A 22,857-nucleotide genomic window follows, 5' to 3' on the forward strand; every position below is an offset into this window, starting at 1 on the left:
TGCAATGATGACTGCACGTGATTCTTTAGAGATAACCATGGTTAACAGAAGAGAAACAATGATGCCAAGCACCAGCCTCCTTTTAAAGTGTCCAGTGGTGTCATTCCTACTTAATCATGACAGATTGATCTCCAGCCCTGTCCTCATCAACACCCACACCTGTGTTAATGGAGAAATCACTGAAACGATGTTAGCTGGTCCTTTTAAGGCAGGGCTGCAATGATGTTGAAATGTGTTTTGAGGGATAAAGTTCATTTTCTAGGCAAATATTGACTTTGGAAGTAATTGCTGTTAAGCTGATCACTCTTTATAACATGCTGGAGTATATGCAAATTGCCATTTTAAAAACTGAAGCAGTAGACTTTGTAAAAATTTATATTTGTATCATTCTCAAAACTTTTGGCCATGACTGTAGATATAGGCCGTTGGTGTTGCATCATATAGGTGTTGCAACGGCCGTGATTAGTGCGGAACTTACGTTGTGTGAACATAGCCTCAATTTATCAGCATGTTCAGTTACAAAATATAAACACCAATATGAACGCAGCACTTGTCACATTTGCAAAAGAAAAAAAATGCACAAATGATTAGAAAATTGCTAATATCTAGGAAAAACAACCCTAAACATCATACTCTGGTTCTAACTTCTGTTTTATTAACAGTCATGTTTCATGTTTTGGGTGGAAATCTGTAAAGAAAGATGAAAACGAAACTACAAATGTTGTCTTGTCGGCAATGTTTGGAAGTTTGCAGAGCATCTATCATAAAGAACAACACTCAAAGATTGTTTATGTCCAATATGACATACAGTAAAAGAAGTCATGAATCTTTGTTGAAATGATAAATCAGCTGTCAGACTTTCCCTAACACTGGATGAGAAAAATCTATATAATTTAGATGTTGGACTTAAAGGCTATGTTCACACAACGTCAAAAATAGAGAAAAGGCGGCCGATATTGATATTTTAAAAAAACGTCCGTTTTTGCCACAATTTAACTGACTGCAATGGCGATGCATTGAAGTCAATGGGAAGATGGACGTCCAATTTAATAATGGACATTTTTACCGTGGACATCAAAATAATGAACATGATCATTATTTTCGGACGTCTTTGGCAAACAGCGGATGTTTTTTATTAGTAATTCACATGCAGTTTTTCTTTTTCCCCCGTTCTTACTATTAAATTCAATGGACTTTTCAGTTAAGCCGCATCCAAAGGACAATTAGTAACCAAACTAGAATAATGTACAAACACCCGTCATTGCACTAAGGGGAGGCCAGAAAGCTAAATAACATTGATTATTTTAGACTGAAAATGACGGACATCATTTTAAACGGAGCTGAAAAAAACGCTGTGTGAACATAGCCAAAGGGTTTGTCCAGGATTAGAAAAAACACAGCTACTTCCTTGCAAAAACATCACCACCCCTGTCTTCAGGTTTTGTGTGTTATTACTACTCTGCTCCATTCACTTTAATGGAACTAAGCTGCAAAAACCCATATCCAAATTGAGCACAGAAGAGGTGCTGTTTCTGGAAGAAATCGGCCTTGTTTTTCCTGAGCCTGGACAAACCCTTGAAAAGAAGGTATTACTGTTTATTTATGATTATTTGACTAAGTAATTGTTAAATATAACCTTCTATGCACAATGAATATAAACAATGCCCAATTTATATATTATTAGGCTATGTTCACACTACGTAAAACTACGGCCGTAGCTCTCGCCGCAGAACTACGGCCGTAGTTATGCGGGGTGGGACATAGCTTCATTTTTAATGGGATCCCGGCCGGAGCGTACACACATCGTATACGCTCCGGCCGATAAATATAAAGATATTCAGTGCAACTCTCACGCATTTCAAGGTTGCTTTCCCTTAAAGTCAATGGGGCTGATGTACCAATGTGTTCCCGGCAACACATTGTTGGGTTTTTGTCCATTTTCTCTGTTGATTTGGTGTTCAGACATATTTACTAACGCTATGTTTACACTATGTAAAAAACACGGCCGTATGTCATAACAACGGCCGTATTTGCGCAAACAACGGCCTTTATTTTGGAAAAATTTTGGAAATACGGCCGTGTTTTTTACGTAGTGTGAACCCAGCCTTAAGGTGTGAGGCCAAGTTTTTTCAAAACCTGACAAACCCATCAAACCCACTTTGTTCCCCCCCCGCCCCCATTTCATGTGGGTGTCACAGGTATGTCCTTTAAAACCCACCAAAACTGGCAGATTTATTACGCAAACGTCTTTTTATTTATTTATTTTTTAAAGATTTTCTAGATTTTTCTATAGAATAGCCACAGGTTTTAGTTTTGTCCTGTGAAAAACTTTCCAGATTTAAATAGCGTGTTCGCCACATTAATGAATTTGACGCCAAAACACAGAAATAAATTACAGTATAGCGGCTTATAATTAAAGCATTGTTAGTAAATGAGGCCCAATATCTCACTCCAACTGGCAGATGGTATTCTATCCATCTAAAGAAATATCTGGCTTTTCATACATATCTACATATCTCAGTCATGTTTTAACCTAGTTGGAGTGAGACACTGGCATTAAGGGTAAGCTACACTGCCAGGCAGCACCCAACGGCATCCCGTTATTCCTGTTCATGTGGTCATGCTCACCACTGCCACCCAGTCTGTTCTGGCGCTGCTCCCTACACTGGTCCTGCCTTCGTCCTCCAACATCAGCACACCTCCTTATGCCTGCTTCCTTCGTAGGGTTGCATGTGCCTGCTTGCTCTAGATTTGAAGGGCCTGCCTTCTACCAATCAAATTCCACCTGCACCCATTTAAAGCCTGTTCACCAGCTCCTCCTTGCCTGAGCGTTGTTGAATTCTTGTATTCCAAGCGTAGGTGTATTTCTGCAAATTCTGCTGATATCCCACGTATACTCACCCATGCCTCTTCTTTAGTCTATACTTCCTGCTTGTCCCGTGTGTACAACTTGCCTCTCTTGTTGCCAACTCAGAGTTCCTAACCTGCCTCTGAAGCCACATGTCCTGACCCTTTGCCTGTCTGACTACAATTGATGTCTTATCCCTGGTATTTTTCTAACTCTCTAGCTTAAAACCTGGCTTACCAGCTACCTTTACTCTGTCCGCGGTGCCTCACACTGACTCTGTCAGTTCCTTAGGGACCAGCTTCTGCTTGTACCAGGATTATACTTCTGGAACGACCTGTGTCCACATTCAGGATCCTGGAGCGGGATAAAGGGCGAAGACCTAGAGGGCACAAAGATTCTGCTCCCTAGTGTGGTCCAATGTCAAAACAGTTGAGTAGCACAGTGGGTCCATACTCGCTTCTGTTATAACTACCTTGAAAAGGTGGTGTGAGACATCCTTTGCATATCCTTACGTTTAGAGTAGGGTGGGGATCAGTAAAATGGACAATGCTCTGTGGACAATGGGAGGAAAAGAGCAGCATATCAGGTGAAGTTTGCTAAATAAATGTATTTGCAGTAGTATTAATCTTGATGAACCCTACAAGTATTACTATATTAGTTAAGATGGGAATACCCCTTTAAGGAGTCATTACCAAAATTATAGAGAACTAGCAAATATTATATTTATTTTGTGCCTCTATTTCCTTTACTGAGCAAATTATTAATTTTAGTTATTGTAAGTGTTAATTTACTGACTTATAAGTCAATACAAGCGTTCAGTCAGTGCTGACCTTGTCAAACTATACAAGGTCACATCCTATTGACAAAAGAAAATTGTAATGATCAGGTGTCAATTTATTCCTGCATTTCAAAGAAGAGTAACATAAACTTCCAAGAGGAATAACGGAGTTCTAAGGAAAGAGAACAATAAGAATCATTTAACTAAAACAAGTATCCTTTTTGGTACTTTGAAATTAATTTAAAAAAGATGTAGTACATGAAATAAGAAGCCAAAAAATGTCTCTAATTTTTAAATTTTGTTGAAAGAGATTACGTTCTGAACCTGCAATCCCAGTGGGACTAACCCATTCACAGTCTGGTGCTGTTTATATCTAAAGTTAAGGGCGTTCATGATGTTGTTTCCTGCGAAAGGAAACTTATTTTACCCTTTTTTGCTGTTGAAAAAGCCTATTCTTAAAGCCCTATTACGCAAAGCGATTATCGGTCGTACTTTGTCGATTACTGGCCTTTGATAATCATTTAGTGTAATAGGACATGTTAAAAGACCATAATCAGCTAAATGCACATTGTCGGCTGATCGTGGTCTTTCAACATGTTGAAACTCAACGATCATGTCAGTGACGGTCACAAAGGCCCTTTATTAATTTAGAAAACATTTGCAGAAACATGACATTATAATATCAGAAGGTGCATTTAACAGCATGCCCAAAACTAGGAAAATGTCTCTCTACTAAACATAGTATTTTGGAGAGAGTTTTGCTAGCAGGTTGCAATATTGTATTAGTTTTTAAAAAGTTGAAGAGCTTTCCAAAAGTTTGGTTCAGCAAAAGTAAGTTCTTTGAAGAAGTTCGGGTTCGTCCAAACTGGAACCTTAAAAAAATAACTGAACTAAAACAGCTAGACAATTGCCGGCATTTAGCCGTCTTACTGCGGTTAGCAAGTTCGCTCATCAAACTTACCTGTCTGTGTTCCTGTCCCCCTTCCCCCGCAGCCTTTTCAGCCTGCTCAGCCAATTGCTGACTGAGACAGAGCCGTAGCCAGTGATTGATTGAGCAGGCTTTCATTCTCGTCTCAGGAGTGGCAGCCAATCACTGGCCGCAGCACTGTCCCGTTAGTCAGTCAAACCGGAGACCCATAGGAGGATATCGGGGGAGCATGAACAGGTGAGCATACCCTTTTTTGTTTTTTGTGTATATTTAATTGTGTAGTCGCTATCTTTACGAACTTCTTACAAACTTTGCAATTTTGGTTCGTAAGATTTGGTTCACTCATCTTTAATTGTATTGAATGTCACTCATGAGAAAATCTGATTCCTTAATTAAATTCAAGGAAAGGTACAGTAAGGGTTCAGCACAAAGGTAATATAAACCCTACTGACTTTTATGTCTATAATGTCCACAGAGCTCCCATTTGGTTGCAAGTCTGGACTACTCCCTGGTTGCTTTCTTTGTGGGATGCATTTTTGTGAAATTGAATTCTCTGATTTCTTCATAATGAATGAAATAAAAAAAAGTCTCATTAAAAAAACAAGATAAATTTTTTAAAAATATTTCCATTTTCCAATTTTATATATTCCAATATTTAATATATTCCAAAGACCAACAAAAAAAATCCTGATTATCATTGAGCGCTATGTCCTGTATATATGGCCAAAAGGCGCAGCATTTGTTTGAAAGAATCTTGTGTGCACTAATTGAAACAAACCCAGACTATAAAAATAATCCGCTGCAACATGGCTAAACATACCTCGTTGTTCAGAAGATTAAAGGATTTATAGTGGTGCTTTATTATTTGAAAAGGGAAAAAATACTAAAAAATAGGATGTAATAAAACTTCCCTGCAGGTATGCCTTATTGATTTTTATAAATGTTCTTCAAAATACACTTTATAGATTTTTGTTCACAGGACAAGCTGAAAAATGCTGACTGTGCAATTAATGTGAACAGCTTGCTGATAGACTAAAATAAAACCCAATAAGATCCAATAAAGCCCAAACATATATAATTTTTGTTTGTAAAGTGCTGAGCCAGAGTATTAGGTGTAGATGGAAAATTTTATGTTTGTCTTATATCACTCATGGGAGCATAACATAAATGTCCACCAAGCCTATGGTACTAATATTTTTTCAACCCCAGAATTTTATGTAGAATAGTGTTCTTCAACCTGTGGTTCTCCAACTGTTGCAAAACTATGATCCCCAGCATATCTGGACAGTTAAAGGGGAACTCCAAAAAGCATAAAAAGCTAATAGGTGCACTCACTGATCCCCTACTTATTGTTTGACACCAATCCCACCTGTCTACACTAATTCTGGCCCCATATTCAAACTTTGCCCCCTTCCCCTGTCTTGTAGTATCCGCCCACCATCTGCTTCTACTTTGCACAGTGAACAAAGTATCTATCTATCTATCTATCTATCTATCTATCTATCTATCTATTTATCTATCATCTATCTATCTATCTATCTATCTATCTATCTATCTATCATTTATTCATCTACAGATAGATTAGAAGGCGAGGAAACAACAGGGTCTCCTTTCCCCTATACTACTCAGGAGAGGCTGTTGTATCCCTGCCCTTGGCCAGGTAATCACTGTGTGATGTCAGTGGTGGGCGGGTGTGAGTCAGCATCTGCTGCAGATAAACGGACCAATTCATGGAATTGAAAACTATAACACAAAGGCTTAGATTATGAGTGGCGATTGAACCGGGCTAAATCTTTCTAAAATGTAATTCCCCTTTAAAGGCTATCTAGGGATGTTGAGGGTTGTAAATTTGCAACATTATAAAAGCCTATGCACGCAGCTCCAACAGCCATTTTAGGAAAAGCAGGTGCTAGGAGAAGATCTCTGTAAGGGGCAGAGCTCACCATTGATAGGAATAGGAACACTTCACTACTGTTTTGACAGTAATCTACTGTTTTGACTAAGTAGTGTACACAATAACTGTAGTTGAAGCAGCATGCAGAACATTCATCAGAACTGTCATTAAAAATATTTTTTATTTTACGTGAACCAGTCTTTATTTGTGATAAACTAATTGTTGTGAAAAAGCAGTGCATATAGAAGAACTTGTGTCACTTTTTTGTGCAGTCTTTTAACCCTTTGAGGACCAGGCCCAAAATGACCCAGTGGACCACACAAATTTTGATCATTGCGCTTTCGTTTTTTCCTCCTCCCCTTCTAAGAGCTCTAGCACTTTCAGTTTTGTATCTACAGACCATGTAATGGCTTGTTTTTTTACAGGAATAGTTGTACTTTGTAATGCCGTCTTTCATTTTACCATAACATGTATGACGGAATCCCAAATATATTATTTATGAAGAAATAAATAATGAAATTGTGAAAAAGAATGCAATATGGTAACGTTTGGGGGGTTCCTGTGTCTACGTAATGCACTATATGGTAAAAGCGACATGATACCATTATTCTATAGGTCAGCCCGAACACAACCATATGCAGGTTACACAGATTCTCTAATGTTATATATATATTTTTTTTTAATGAAATCCTTTTTTTTTGGCAATTAGTTAATAATATAATGGCCCTATTGTGACGCTTATAACGGTTTTATTTTTTCACCTATGAGGCTGTATGGGGTGTCATTTTTTCCGCCATGATCTCTAGTTTTTATTAATACCATATTTGTGAAGATCGGACGTTTTGATCACTTTTTATGAATTTTTTAATATATATAATGTAACATAAAATGGGTAATCCGCGCATTCTTTCCCTCTTTTCGTGTACGCCGTTCACCGTTCTCAATTACACTTGTTATACTTTAATAGATCGGAAAATTACGCACGCTACGGTATATTATATGTTTATTTATTTATATAATGGGGGGGATAAAGGGGGGGGATTTCAACTTTTATTGGGGGAGGGGCTTTGGGGTAGTGTATTGGTGTTTTTAACTTTTTTTTTTACACATTTGAAGTCCCTTTGGGGGACTTTTACATTCACTAGTTTGATTTCTACACTGATGAATGCCATGCCATAGGCATAGCATTGATCAGTGTTATCGGCGATCTGCTCATTGAGCCTGATTGTACAGGCTTAGTGCAGCAGATTGCCGATCGGACCACACGGAGGAAGGTGAGAGACCTCCGGCGGTCCGTTTTAACGATCGGGACCCCCGCAGTCACACTGCGGGGGTGCCGATCGGTAAGTCACAGGGGACTCCCTCTGTCACTTACACTTAAACGCCGCGGCCGCTCCTCAATCGCGGCATTTAAGGGGTTAATGACATGCGGCAGCGCGATCGCTGCAGCGTGTCATTACCGGTGAGGTCCCGGCTGCTGATTGCAGCCGGCCCCCACCTGCTGTGAAGCGTGCTCCGCTCCAGAGCGCGCTTCATAGCTGGAGAAACACCCAGGACGTAGAGTTACGTCCAGGGTCGTCTGGTGACAGACTTCCATGACGTAACTCTACGTCCTGGGTCGTCTAAGGGTTAAATCACATATTCAAGGGACCATGTTTTGTGGTACTCTTACAGGAGCTAAAAACAGTTGTAATACAGGTTATTTGGAACACATATAAAAAAAATTACATTTAAAACAAACAAAAAAATTAAACCATTTGAATGCATTGTCATTTTTCAATAAGCTAGTGTGAAACTAAGAGCAAACTTCGTAGCGCTTTAAGAGCAAATTAAGTAATGACCCTTTTCACAGTGAATGCAGTACCAGCCTTTTAGGTACCTTTAGGAACAAGTGTGGTACTGGCCCTTGGAAACGGAATTTGGTACCGGCCATTTAAGAGCGACTTTGATACTGGCCCTTTAACAGTGAGATCCAGACTTTATAATAGTAAAGAAAATTGCTCAGTTATCATGACAATCTTGTAGAAATCTGTATTTTTCTCAGTGAGGTAAAATCGTAAGGACCTGCCATCTTTTATTGTCCAATAGGAAACATGTGACTGTGTGGATGTTGTCAGGCATTTAGTAAAGGACCTGTGAGTTTCTATTGGCTTCTACATTTCTGCTATTTGCCTATGTGCTGTGATTGGCTGATTAGTGCTGTGTGACAATAGAATTTCTTAACATTCCACCATTTATTTCTATGGGGAATTTCTGGTCCGTAAATTTCTTAAAAAAGACAAATCCAATTGAATCTAAAAATATTTAGCACACCTGCTACCATTGCGGGGTTCGAAGCGCAATTTAAATGGAGTCTGTGCACAAAGTAGTTTGAGCTGTATTAATTGCAGAAATAAAGGGAAGAAGAAAAGGGAAGAAGAAAAAGGGAAGAAGAAGAAAGGAAGAGAAGAAGAAGAAGAAGAAGAAGAAGAAGAAGGAAGAAAAAAAGAAGGAAAAAAGAAGAAGAAGAAGAAGAAGAAGAAGAAGAAGAAGAAGGAGAAGGAGGACAGTATTACAGTATTGTAAAACTAAATTTAGGTGAAAAACTAAGACCAGACGATATGATTATCAATATTTATTTTTAAATACAATTACATTCATAGAAACATTTATACAGAAAGAGAGAAAGAGAAAGTAATCAGATTTGATTGCAGAAAAATCTAAATTCAAGAGGGCAAAAACTTCCAACAAACACTAACGTGTTAACATGTTCTTGTTTACACACAGCATGCAACATTTATCTATTTTTACTTGTTCTTCTTGATAAAATAAGTCCACAGAATAGAACAAACCATCGTGCATTGCTTATTCAGATTTTATGTTATCAAGAAAGATAAGAACACTTCAATTAGTTCCATAATATGTTAATGAAGATGCATGGGATTAGGGAAGTAGAATGACCTTGTGATACTAAATTCAGATTTCTGTTTACTGTATTATCTTGGTATTTAGGCTGAAATGCATTTCACATCTCTACTGCAACCACTAATCATACTTAATCAAATCCAACTATCTGGATAAAGTTTTAATTATTAAATAGCTGTTTTATAGGGAAATTAATTAAAAGTTTTCTGTTTATTATATTTTTATTTTGCTTTTGTAAAACGTTTTTGGAAATACAAAAGTATGGGGTGGTAAACCTCTGTTAAGTCAAGGAAGTAAAGCAGCTAACCTACAAGAAAAAATGGTGCAGCATAGGGGGGATTTATGCATGGTTTGGGGTAGGTTTTGGTGTAAAATTGTCATACCTTTTTGAGTAATCGCTTATTTGTTAAAATTCCTGTGTTTTGTACAAAAAATTTAGAGCATTTTGCAATAATTAAAAGTGTAGCATAAGAATTTGCGACTTTATTTATACCATGTTTCTAGTAAAAGCATTGGTATATGCCCCCATAGTCTATTTATACAAATTCAAGATGGCTTTAATTCTCAGAGGCAACCAAGTGGACAGTTTTAAAAAACTAAACAGCACAATATCTAAGTGGTTGTTATGTAGAAGCATAGTTGTCGGTTACTACAGTCAAATAGGCTGATGGTTGTAGTACAGTACACATTAAGACCTGTTTTACCCAAGTGAACTACTGAAGCACTAAATCCCCAAAGCCCCGGGCAGCACAGTGGTTCAGTGGTTAGCACTGTAGCACTAGTTCAAATCCGATTTGTAAAGTGAGCCCCGGGAGTGAGACTGCAAGGGTAACGGGAGGGGCCATGACTAGGGGAGGGGTAGGAGTAGGGGCAGACCTGGAAAGTAAGGGAAGTTATAAAAGGGGGAGGGACACGAGGCAGCAGTCTGCTGAGAGAGCTGGTCAGGAGAAGTTGCCCGCCCTAGAATTTTGCTTTGGATTTCCTTCATTGTCACAGCAGGGGGGAAAAGGGGAGGGAGAGGAGGGCTCCTTGAAGGCAACAACTTAAAATATAAAAATTGAAGCTGGGGATGATTCCCCTTGATCTGTGAGGTGGAATTTTAGAAATGAGAATGGGGAGCGGTTCCCCATGTCAATGGTTTATTCCTGTGGGCAGGGTCCCCAGGACGGGAATAGGTCTGGAAGATGGGTGTCCTCGGGTCACCGTGCACACGGCTGTGGACAATGTCCAGACCAGGAGGGAATAAGGATTGTGGTTTTGGTGGATGATGGGCCTTCAGGGACTCCCCTCTCTTTCTCTGTGGATTATAGCTCAGGGATAGTTTGAGAAAGTTATTGCACTTTAGTAAGGCACTTACAGGTGTTATTTGTTATACGGTTAATACTTGAATATTTTTTCTATATATTCTGACTGGAATACTGTTTTATTTAAAATATATTTATGTTAATAAAAGCCATGGCCTTTCACTTCCACTTAAATTTGTGTTCGGAGTGTTGTTGGGTTAGGGGAGGTTAAGAGGGCCATCCCATCCCATCTCCTTCAGTCATGAGCCCTAATGGACCAAAATTGTCAAACTGTGTAAAGTGCTGCGGAATCAGTTGGCACTATATAAATAAAAGCATTATTATTATTATTACTTTCAAGGTAGACCTACACCAACTCTGGAAAAATGCTATGTATATCCGGCTTTTTACAAGTGCTTTTTGTGGTGATTTTTATAGTATTTTTATAGTTATTCTGGTCCAGAGAAACAGAGAAAGTTAGAAAAAAAACCAAAACACCATATCCAGTGCATGGTGCATTTAAAACAAAAAATACAACACTAGAGATGAGTGAACCCAACATCCCAAGCTCAGATTAGTTATGAACTTTGCAAAAAATTTGGTTTGTTTGCTTAACCAAATTTATTGCAAAGTTCGTAATCAGTTAGTAAAGATGGCTGCTGCAGAATTTAATGCACATAAAAAGCAAAACAAAACAAAACAAAACCCTATACTTACCTGTCCAAACTCCCCTGGTGTCCACCCATGGGTTTCCGGTTTCTCCCGCCAAGCTTGTTTGTGTAGGTTTTGGTATCACAGCATGTTTTCGTTCTAATATTGCTGTTGGAAACGAAAACAGTGACACTGGAACAAAAAGATGCTGTCTTAAGTAAATATACAAAAAACAAGCTGATGGGATAGAAAGCAGCTGGCATACACTGGGACTGCATCTATTACTTTCTACCCCACCAGCTTGTTTTGTGTATATTTATTTATCACAGCATGATTTCATTTAAGTGTTGGAAAATAGCAACATTAGAATTAAAACATGCTGTGATAAGTAAATATACACAAAACAAGCTGGCTGAAGAAATAAAACTTTTACATCAGCAAAAAAAATAAAAAATACACAAAACAAGCTGGCGTAGCAGAAAGCAATCAGCATACTAACTATACTATCAGCATAAATATATAGCAGCATATCAGCACTAAAAGCAGCTGCTTTATCTCCTAAAATAATATAAGTTACATTATTTTAGGGGATCAAGAAAAGTTCAAGGGGTTGTCCAGCGAAAATATTTTTCTTTCAAATCAACTAATGTCAGAAAGTTATACAGATTTGTTATTTACTTTATTAAAAAAATCTCAAGTCTTCTCATACTTATTAGCTGCTTTATGTGCTGCAGGAAATTTTGTTTTATTTTCAGTCTGACACATTGCTCTCTGCTGCCATCTCTGGCCAAGACAGGAACTGTCCAGAGCAGGAGATGTTTTCTATGGGGATTCATAGAAAACCGAGACAGAGTGCCTTTCTCGACCAGAGATAGCAGCAAAGAGCACTGTGTCAGACTGAAAATGAAACATCACTTCCTGCAGGACATATAGTAGCTAATAAGTATGGGAAGACTTGAGATTTTAATAGAAGTAAATTAGAAATTCATATAATGTTCTGACACCAGCAGTTGATTTGAAAAAAAAAAAAAGATTTTCGCTAGACAACCCTTTCAAGTTTGTCCGAACCAAACCCGATGTTTGATTAAAAGTTTGGCAAAGCGGCCAAACCTAACTTTTGCTCCTCTTTACAAAAATTGCACAAAAAGCACCAAAACACTTTGGTATCAAAAAGTATTAATAACAATAATAATAATAATAATAATAATAATAATAATAATAATAAAAAGTTGAATTTCTATAGGTAAAATAACATTTGGCTTGGGAAAAAAAGTCAAAATGCCAAAGAAAATACTGCAAAACTGTGAAATTTCATATTGGTTAATGGAAGTGCACTTCTCTCAAATCGTCACCACTCTTCATTTACTGTCAACACATGATCTATTCATTTATCAGGATGCCAGTAAAAGTCTTGGCTGAAGGAGAAGCAGCAAATTAAAATGGATCTTGCTCTGTAATATTGTACGCCGGACAAGCTTCTTTGCACATGAGTGTTTGTCATGTTGGACATTTTGAGCTGTAGCCTATCAAAGAATATAGCTGTTTTTTTTTTACATCCATTGTATAGTCTTAGACATCATTGACACAATTGATGACCTAATGGCAAGTCAAAGGCTAAAAGACTTTAACTTACAGTATCTGGCAGAAACATGAAAAAGATTTCCCGGTAAGAAATGAAATAACTTTAAAGAGAAGACAGGAGCTCCGACAGCTCGATGACTCATGCCTTTCCTGAATACAACACTGTCACTGCCAGTACTATAGATTTGCAATTTTGATGTGTTATCTGAGAAGTGAATATGACAAAAAGTTGACAGAGCTGATCTGACAATAGATGCTGCGAGTATTACAGCCGCCCAGGAAGGTTCTGCCGCTTAATGGAACAGCATGTTGATCAGGATCCACCTTAATTATGCAACTTTTACAATTTACTTCTTGCTTTTTTTACTATGCAGATGGGTAAACTAATATCAAAGGCGTATTCTATTCAGTCAATTTGTGGATTCCGGATATTGTGCTGACACGTTATATATATAGTATGTTACAGATACAAAGGGGAAAAAAGTCTATATTATGATTATCTATCTTATTATGAAGACGACCAAAATTATGTTGCAAATTAGAAAGGAAAATATAGTATTCTAAGAAAGAAATATAAATGTAAAAATGAGGATTCTTTCATTCTTTTGGTGGATTGAGCCGTAAACATATAATTACCTGTGCCAAAGCCGAATTAGTGATTTTTTATACAGGATATGGAATATAAGGAATTCCAATGGGTAACACCAGTTAAAAAATTATATTTTTTAAATCAACTAGTGTCAGAAAGTTATAGAGATTTGTAATTTACTTCTATGTAAAAATCCCCAGTCTTCCAGTACTTATCAGCTGATGTATGTCCTGCAGGAAGTGGTGTATTCTTATCAGTCTGACACAGTGCTCTCTGTTGCCACCTCTGTCCATGTCAGGAACTGTCCAGAGCAGTAGAAAATCCCCATAGAAAACCTTTCCTGCACTGGACAGTGCCTGACATGGACAGATAATTTACAAATCTATATAACTTTCTGGTACCAGTTGATTTGAAAATAAAAATTGAGTTCCCCTTTAAGATTAAACCCCTTATAAGGGTTTGGAATCTTTTCCCCGGGACAATACCTGCAAAATAGATTCTAATCTAGGAGTAATAGAAGTGGATTAAACCACAGGTGCATGCAAACCACCTTCCCTGATTTATTGTCCGAGGTGCCACTTTAAAAATATCTACCATACCATTTGGATACAACCTTCAGGCTTAGAAAAAAATGACCTCTTTTTTCTTCCCCAGAAATGGCGCCACTCCTGTTCCCAGTTTGGGTGTGGGTTTTGCAGCTTAGTTCCATTGAAGCAAATGGAGCTGAATTGTAATACTGCACACAATATGAGGACATGGGTGGTGCTTTTTGTTTTCAACAAAGTAGCTGTTTTTTTTCTAATCCTGGATATCCCCTTTAAATACTACATTATTCAAGTAAATAAAATAGCTTAAATTGTCTCTGTCGTTTAAATTTTTTATTTTTTTTTGCAGAAATCAGTAGTACAGGCGATTTTAAAAAAATTTGTAATTGGGTTTATAAGCCGAAAAATGCATTTTTATAATGAAAAGCAGTATGAAGTTCTCCCCCCTGTCTTCATGGTTCTCTTATGGAGAGGGGAGGGGTGGAGGGAGATGAGGCACCAAAACAAGAAAACAAAGAGTTAATTTACAGCTATATCCTCTGAAGTCAGCACTGACCTCTCTGACCTCTGAATACTGGCTTTCACATAGCTATATAAAGCAGGCACATAGTGAGGGTATTACAAAGGGAACACAATGACTTACAGTGCAAAAAATACCCATCTAAATTCATAAGGACATAGGTATTTATTTGCTATAGTGCCTGTTCTGTCCTTCAAGGGGTACTGCAGCAGCATGACCAAACTGCAAAACCTTCCTTCATAGATGACCAATGATTGCCCCTTTCTTGCGGCCAACAATGCTTCACTTGGTCAAGAATTTGGGATGTGTGGGAAAGTATTTTTCAGGCACTGTTTGACTTTAATCCCTCTGTAAAATGGTGTTAAAAATGGTGTACGTATCAGGTATGTGAGGAGGATGACACCGGAAGCAGCACCAGCTGTCACATATTGCCAGGCTCCCACTGCAACTGACAGGAGAGGAGTTCTATTCCTTTTAGCTAACTGCAGTGTCTATCAGGGTGACAGAGGAAGGAATCATTTAAATAATAATAATAATAATAATAATAATAAAATATGTTATACTGTATATATATATATATATATATATATATATATATATATATATATATCCTGGTTAAGAAAACATCTAAGTATTTAACCTTTATGGTGAAGCCTTTAAAAAAAAAATATAAAAACAAATTTGCCAAAATTACTACTTTTTGTTTATCTCCCCTCCGTAAAAAGGAAATAAAAAGTGATCAAAATATCACACGTGCCAAAATAGTACCACCATAAACATCAAATCATCCTGCAAGAAAACAAGCTCTTGCACATCCGTCAATGAAAGAATACAAAAATCATATTGTCAGGACCAGTCGCACCAAACACACATAGACAGTGAGCCCTAAGCTCAGCCCCGCCTACTGTCCCTGCCTACTTGCTGCTATCTGCCCTAAAATGGCAACGGGCAACTGGGCGGTGTTCCCTGGCCTGGATACGTAAAACAAAACACAAGACAAACAAACACAATCGGAATGGTCAGCAATCCAGGTCACAATGGTCGGGCAGCAAAAGTATAAAATCAGGATCCAATGGCGTAGTCAGGAAACAGGCAATATGGTAAGGGGCAGGCGGCAAGCAAGGGAAGTCAAAGATACAAAGAAGAAGTCAGGAGAAACAAAGAAACAGAATCCACAAGCAGGCAAAGACACTCAATAACCGGAGAGGAACAGGCAGAAACAGAAATCTTAAACAGGAGACCAGGAACCCAGTCCAGAAGGTGATTGGAGGAAGCAGCTGTCAATCACAGAGGCAAAACCAGGTTAACCGTTACCTGACCAGAGGAAACTAGCAGAACAGACACGGGTCTGGCAGGGAAAACAATTAGCAGAACAAAAAGCATAAGACAGAGTTCAGACTAGGCACAAACAAAGGCAAACAAAACACAGAATAAGTGGAAGGTTATGGCGATAAGCGCAGTCTTGGTCGTACCTCACACACCGAGGACAGCGCCAAAGTAGCATTCATGACACATATCATTTAGAAAGTTGCCATATATGGCATAAATGTACTAAACCATATAAAAAGTGTATACCAAATTAGGTTTTGCTGTATTTGCACTGACCTGCAAAATAAAAGTAACATGTCATTTATACTGTGCAGAGGACAGAAAAAAAATACTTTTTGTTCCATACAAATCAAATTAAAAGCAATTAAAATGTCTCATGTACCTAGAAATAGGACTGCTAAAAATGTCAGCTTGTCCAGCTCATTCAGCTCTCTTGGTTAAAAAAAAATATTGTTATTACTTCTGTTATGACTTTCAGAATATAGTAACGCAATCAATTTTGTAATAATTTTTTTTTGTAACAAAGTCATAGAAAAGGTATAATTTAGATATCACACATGAGAAACAGTTAAACAATAAATTCTTCCACTCTTGAAAACTAAAATGAGTAAGGTAGAAAATTTAAAAAATCATGGGAATAAACATTGAGTTGCATTTCTCCGTTAACATAGAAAAAAAAATGTTACAGAAAAAGAACATAAAAATTGAAATTAAGGGAACAAAAATATCAAACTTTTAAATTCTGCCTTAATTTTGCTTTAGTTTCTACTAAACAACTGAAGGCTTATTCAATGTCTGTAATGTAATTTGTCATTTGACTACTTTGAGGAGTGCATATTTTTAATAGAGTAATTTATGGGTGTTACATATAGACTCCTCAAATGCACTTCAGAGCTGAACTGATCTCTAAAAACTAGATTTTGAACTTTTCTTGAAAATGTGGAAAATTGCTGCTTGCAAGCTCTGTAACATTCTAAAAAAATAAAAGAATATATACAAAATTATGTCAACATAAGGTAGATATTTTGTAAATAATAATATAATATAAAATAAAATTAATGTGGTGTGACTGTCTTTTGTACAATCAGAGAATTTAAAATTTCGAAAAATAGAAAAGATTCCAATTAGGTGGTGTCCAAGTGGTGGGTCCTGTTTTTTTTTTTTTTTTTTAATAAATATGTTTGTAAGTGACATAGGAAAAGGTTCGGTAGGAAAGCGTATAGACATATTAGAAAGATTAGTAGGTAAGGTTAGTGACATAGGAGAAGGTTTGATAGGTAAGGACAGTGACATAGGAGAAGGTTTGGTAGGTAAGGATAGTGACATAGGAGAAGGTTTATTAGGTAAGGATAGTGACAGGACAAGGTTTGGTAGGTAAGGATAGTGATATAGGAGAAGTTTTGGTAGGTAAGGATAGTGACATAGGAGAAGGGTTGGTAGGTAAGGATAGTGACATAGGAGAAGGTTTGGTAGGTAAGGATAGTGATATAGGATATGGTTTGGTAGGTAAGGACAGTGACATAGGAGAAGGGTTGGTAGGTAAGGATAGTGACATAGGAGAAGGTTTGGTAGGTAAGGATAGTGACAGGACAAGGTTTGGTAGGTAAGGACAGTGACAGGAAAAGGATTGGTAGGTAGGGTTAGTGACATATTAGAAAGATTGGTAGTTAAGGATAGTGACATAGGAGAAGGTTTGGTAGGTAAGTATAGTGACATAGGAGAAGGTTTGGTAGGTAAGGATAGTGACAGAGGAGAAGGGTTGGTAGGTAGGGATAGTGACATAGGAGAAGGTTTGGTAGGTAAGGACAGTGACATAGGAGGTTTGGTAGGTAAGGATAGTGACACAGGAGAAGGTTTAGTAGGTAAGTTTAGTGACATGGAGAAGGTTTGGTAGGTAGGGATAGTGACATAGGGGAAGGTTTGGTAGGTAAGGATAGTGACATAGGAGAAGGTTTGGTAGGTAAGGATAGTGACATAGGAGAAGGTTTGGTAGGTAAGGATAGTGACATAGGAGATGGTTTGGTAGGTAAGGACAGTGACATAAGAGATGGTTTGGTAGGTAAGGACAGTGACATAGGAGGTTTGGTAGGTAAGGATAGTGACACAGGAGAAGGTTTAGTAGGTAAGTTTAGTGACATGGAGAAGGTTTGGTAGGTAAGGATAGTGACATGGGAGAAGGTTTGGTAGGTAAGGATAGTGACATAGGAGAAGGTTTGGTAGGTAAGGATAGTGACATAGGAGAAGGTTTGGTAGGTAAGGATAGTGAAATTGGAGAAGGGTTGGTAGGTAAAGATAGTGACATATGAGAAGGTTTGGTAGGTAAGGATAGTGACATAGGAGAAGGTTTGGTAGGTAAGGATAGTGACATAGGAGAAGTTTTGGTAGGTAATGTTAGTGACATAGGAGAAGGTTTGGTAGGTAAGGATAGTGACAAAAGAGAAGGTTTGGTAGGTAAGGTTAGTGACATAGGAGAAGGTTTGGTAGGTAAGGATAGTGACACAGGAGAAGGTTTGGTAGGTAAGTATAGTGACATAGGAGAAGGTTTGGTAGGTAAGGATAGTGACATAGGAGAAGGGTTGGTAGGTAGGGATAGTGACATAGGAGAAGGTTTGGTGGGTAAGGATAGTGACATAGGAGAAGGTTTGGTAGGTAAGGACAGTGACATAGGAGGTTTGGTAGGTAAGGATAGTAATATAGGAGAAGGGTTGGTAGGTAAGGATAGTGACACAGGAGAACTTTTAGTAGGTAAGTATAGTGACATAGGAGAAGGTTTGGTAGGTAAGGTTAGTGACATAGGAGAAGGTTTGGTAGGTAAGGTTAGTGACATAGGAGAAGGGTTGCTAGGTAAGGATAGTGACATAGGAGAAGGTTTGGTAGGTAAGGTTAGTGACATAGGAGAAGGTTTGGTAGGTAAAGATAGTGACAAAAGAGAAGGTTTGATAGGTAAGGTTAGTGACATGGAGAAGGTTTGGTAGGGAAGTTTTGTCTGTTTGCTGATGACAATAGGCAGTAGGGTTGATATTCCTGGAGGTGTCAGTAATATAGAAATTGATTTAGTTTATTAGATATGTGGCCAAAACAATGGAAACTGCAGTGCAATGTTTCCAAATGTAAACAATGCACTTGGAAAGGAGGAAACCTTAATCTAAGTATCATATCAGCAGGTCTGTGTTAGAAAAATATTCAGAAGAGAAGCATTTAGGGGCAGTGATTTCTGTCACTATATGTGTGCTTTTTCTGTGGTTGCATGGGATCTTTATCAGGGCAAGGAAACATCTTTATATTATCCGTAAATCAATATACATAAGTAAGCAGTGCAGATGAGGACAGCTGATGGATGGACCTAAATTCGTAACCAGTTTGCAAAGATGGCGGCCACACAAAAAAAACAAAAAGAGGCTTACCTATCTGCGCTCTCTTGTTGGCCTCCTAAGGGTTTCAAGCTTGCCAGGTTGTTTTGTATATTTTTACTTATCACAGCAGGTTTTCATTCAGTGTTGCTGTTTGAAATTAAAATGAAATGCAATGAAAACATGCTGTGATAAGTAAACATACAGAAAATAAGCTGGCAGGGTAGAAAGCAATACACAGCAATCACATCTATTGCTTTCTATCTCTCCATCTTGTTTTGTGTATATTTACTTATGACAGCATGCTTCCATTCCAGTGTTGCTGTTGGAAATGAAAAATAGCAACACTGGAACGAAAACATGCTGTGATAAGTAAATATACACAAAACAAGCTGGCGGGGTAGAAAGCAATCAGCATACACAGAAAACATGTTTATGTAAAGCTAGCATACAGAAAACTAACTGTATACCACTGCTCAATCCCTTAAAATAATATAAATTATAGTATTTTAGGGGACTAAGAATAGTTTTGTTTCATCCAAACAGAACCCAAATTTTGCTTTAAAAATTGGCGAACCTCACAAACGGAACTTTTAAAAAGTTCACTCATCTCTATTTGGAATCTCTATACCTTCTGCTGTAGAAGATCAGGCAAGGAGGTTGCCACTACAATCAACAAATTAAATAAAATAAATTATTTAATTAGAAAAATAATAAAGTGCCAGTATGAATTTTAATTTGCCAAAAATATTACAACATATTCTCTTTAGGCCTATACTGTAGTGGTAAGTGCTTGTTTATAAGTTCAAAGATAGTACTTAACAATTTTAATATGATATAATCTTTTATGCTGGTGAAATTATATTTAAGATCAACAAGAAAATAGTTAAGGATACTTTTTTAAAGCTACTTTTCTTCTACTGCTGACTTCCCTTCATGCTCAATTGATTCTTTAGTAGGATATAAGTGTTGTGAAATAAAGTAAAAATTAATTAGGTGTCTTATTTAATGAGCATTCTACTACATCAAATTCACCAAGTTTGAACACAAAGAAGGAAGAATTGGCTAAATTTTGACTACCTGCAAGGTTGATGAAAAAAAAATAATCTGCAGTTTTCTTAATTTCTTTAAAAAGTGACCTTCAAAGTGGAGAACTATGTTTAGATTTCTTTTGAGCGCTAATTATCTATGAACCGAAACATTCACCTAAATTGTTTTGAATACAGTCAACTATCAAGTATAATCTATCTATTTTAGTTTTTCAGGTTTTCGTTGAGTGATATAAAATCTTTTTATTTTATCATCTCTATATTAACATTTTAACCCCCCCTTCCCCTTTACTCTATATGGCTATGTTCACACAACGTTTTTCAGCTCTGGTTAAAATGATGTATGCTATTTTGAGTGTAAAATAACTGACGTCATTTAGCAGCCTGGCCTCCCCTTAGTGCAAAGACTGGTGTTTGCACATTATTTTAGTTTGGGATTACTAATTGGACTTTGGGTGCGGCCTAATTGAAAAGTCCTTTGAGTTTAAAGAGAACCTATCATCTAAATTTCACTGTCCCTAATATTAAAGTATATCTTTCCCTAAGTCTATCTATGAAGATACAGACTGCCTTTGCAGTCTGTATCTTATGCCTTACCTACTCTTTCGTATCTGTGTAAGCAAGGCCGGGCGCCGCCATCTTGATGACGTCATTTGCGTTCCACCGTTGGAACGCAAGTTGCGTCATCAAGATGGCGGCGCCTGGCCTTGCTTGCACAGAAACAGAGGATTAGGTAAAGTAGAAGATACAGACTGTAAAGGCAGTCTGTATCTTCATGAAGTCTATTTATGAAGATACAGACTGCCTTTGCAGTCTGTATCTTATGCCTTACCTACTACTTCGTGCCGGTGCAGCAGGGCCGGCGCCGCCATCTTGATTACGTCTTTGCGTTCCTCCGCTGGAACGCAAGTTACGTCATCAAGATGGCGACTGCCGGCCTTGCTGCACAGAACAGAGTAAGTAAAGTAGAAGATACAGACTGTAAAGGCAGTCTGTATCTTCATGAAGTCTATTTATGAAGATACAGACTGTCTTTACAGTCTGTATCTTCTACTTTACCTAATTCTCTGTTCTGTGCAGCAAGGCCGGCGCCGCCATCTTGATGACGTAACTTGCGTTCCAGCGGAGGAACGCAAAGACGTAATCAAGATGGCGGCGCCGGCCCTGCTGCACCGGCCCTGCTGCAAAGGCAGTCTGTATCTTCATAAATAGACTTCATGAAGATACAGACTGCCTTTACAGTCTTATACTTTACCTAATCCGCTTGTTTGGTGTAGCTAGGCCGGGGGGGGGGGCGCCATCTTGAAGACGTGACTTGCGTTCCAGCGGTGGAGAGCAAGTGACGTCATCAAGATGGCGGGCCCACCGGCCTTGCTGCCGCTCTGCATGACGGGAGTTTCTGTCTCGCGCCGGCTCTTTTGAAAAGGAGGCAGGAAAGTAAAACAGACATATTTAAAAAACGCAGCTTTAAAATCAATTAATTATATTTACAAATATTGTTAAAATTAGGATTTACATCTAATTAGGGAATAAAAAAAATTCATTTTCGCCCGTGATTGGTTCTCTTTAATAGTAAAAAAGGAGAAAGAATGGTGGAAAAAGAAAAACTGTGTGTGAATTACTAACAAATAAAAAAAATTCATGAACGCATCCCAAAAGGTGACCATGTGCTAAAACACCCTAATATCAGAGAGTCAGTACTGAAGAAAAATATTATTGCATCACATATCACCCAGGGCTCTGGAATGGGGCTTTGCAGACCCTACGCGTATCGTCACATCACGTGACTTCGTCAGGGGTCCCCCCTTTATGGGGATACCATGTGTATGACCCATACAAATAGGTATGCCCTTTGTATCCAAATATGCCCCCTGCAGCTAGGTATGTCTATTACTGCTCAATTTTCCTCTTGTATCAGGCTGTGTATCAGGCTATGGGTATGACCCAGAGAACCAGGTGCACCCCTGCAGCCAGATATGCCCCTCGTGGTCAGGTATGCCCCTTGTAACTAGAGATACCCCTTGTAGCCAGGTGTGATCCATACAATCCCTGCAGCCAGATATGCCTCCTCAGGTATTCCCCCTGTATGGTATTCCCCCTCAGGTATTCAGCTGCTGTATGTCCTGCAGGAAATGTTGTTTTCTCTTCAGTCTGACACAGTGCTCTCTGCTGACATCTCTGGCCGAGACAGGAACTCTGTCTCAGTTTTCTATGAAACCCCATAGACAACCTCTCCTGCTCTGGACAGTTCCTGTCTCGGCCAGAGGTGGCAGCAGAGAGTACTGAAAAGAAAGTGTCAGACAAAAAAGAAAACAACATTTCCTACATTCAAAAATTTCCTACAGCAGCTGATAAGTATGGGAAGACTTGAGATTTTTTAATAGAAGTAAATTTAAAATCTATATAACTTTCTGATATCAGTTTATTTGAAAGAAAACAATTTTTGCTGGACAACCCCTTTAAGTGTTAATCATTAAAATCGCTTTGTCTAATAAGACCCTAAATTGTTCTCCAGCACAGTGCCAGCTTGTTCCCCCCAGAGCTTCACTTCCTCCAGCACTATGTCATGGCACAGCAGAGAAGAGCTGGTGCTGTCCTATGGTTGCCC

This window comes from Dendropsophus ebraccatus, chromosome 15 (assembly GCF_027789765.1).
Source record: "Dendropsophus ebraccatus isolate aDenEbr1 chromosome 15, aDenEbr1.pat, whole genome shotgun sequence".
In the NCBI taxonomy this organism is placed as follows: Eukaryota; Metazoa; Chordata; class Amphibia; order Anura; family Hylidae; genus Dendropsophus; species Dendropsophus ebraccatus.